Below are 389 nucleotides of genomic sequence, written 5' to 3' on the forward strand. Positions count from 1 at the left end.
CACGCACACACGCGCAGGCACGTTTAGAGTGAGAGGAGGGGAGAGTGGTGCGCGCTGCCTAGCTGAAGAGGGGTTCCTAATCAAAGCGCATCAGGGCCGCTCATTCTCCACTGGAGGGCGAGTGGTACAAGAGCACCGGGACACTCCGGCAGCAGTGAGACAGAGCAGACAGTCGGAGGAGGACGGGGTAGAGCCGCAGCAGCTGGAAGACACAGACAGGTACAGACACAGAGAGAGAAACCCCGACCCGGACTCTGAAAAAGCATCATTTCTTTCCGCCGTTGGATTAAACCCGCCCCGACCCGTCTCCAGAACCGAAATCACGTAAGAAACAAACACAAGCCTATCTGAAATGTGTCTCATAGCTGCTAACGGTATATTGAGAGTTA

General features: G+C 55.3%; 1 protein-coding gene across 2 annotated transcripts in view; it reads left to right on the forward strand.

Moving 5' to 3' along the window:
• LOC118340894 (1-phosphatidylinositol 4,5-bisphosphate phosphodiesterase beta-4-like) overlaps nucleotides 1–389 on the forward strand; it is a gene marked incomplete at its 5' end in the record, with an annotated part of 65646 nt that continues 65257 nt past the window's right edge. For both annotated transcript variants that reach the window (XM_035679051.1, XM_035679052.1), the window contains 1 exon segment: nucleotides 1–324.

This window comes from Morone saxatilis, unplaced genomic scaffold, assembly GCF_004916995.1.
Source record: "Morone saxatilis isolate NCDOM2014 unplaced genomic scaffold, NCSU_SB_2.0 Contig7, whole genome shotgun sequence".
Lineage (NCBI taxonomy): Eukaryota > Metazoa > Chordata > Actinopteri > Moronidae > Morone > Morone saxatilis.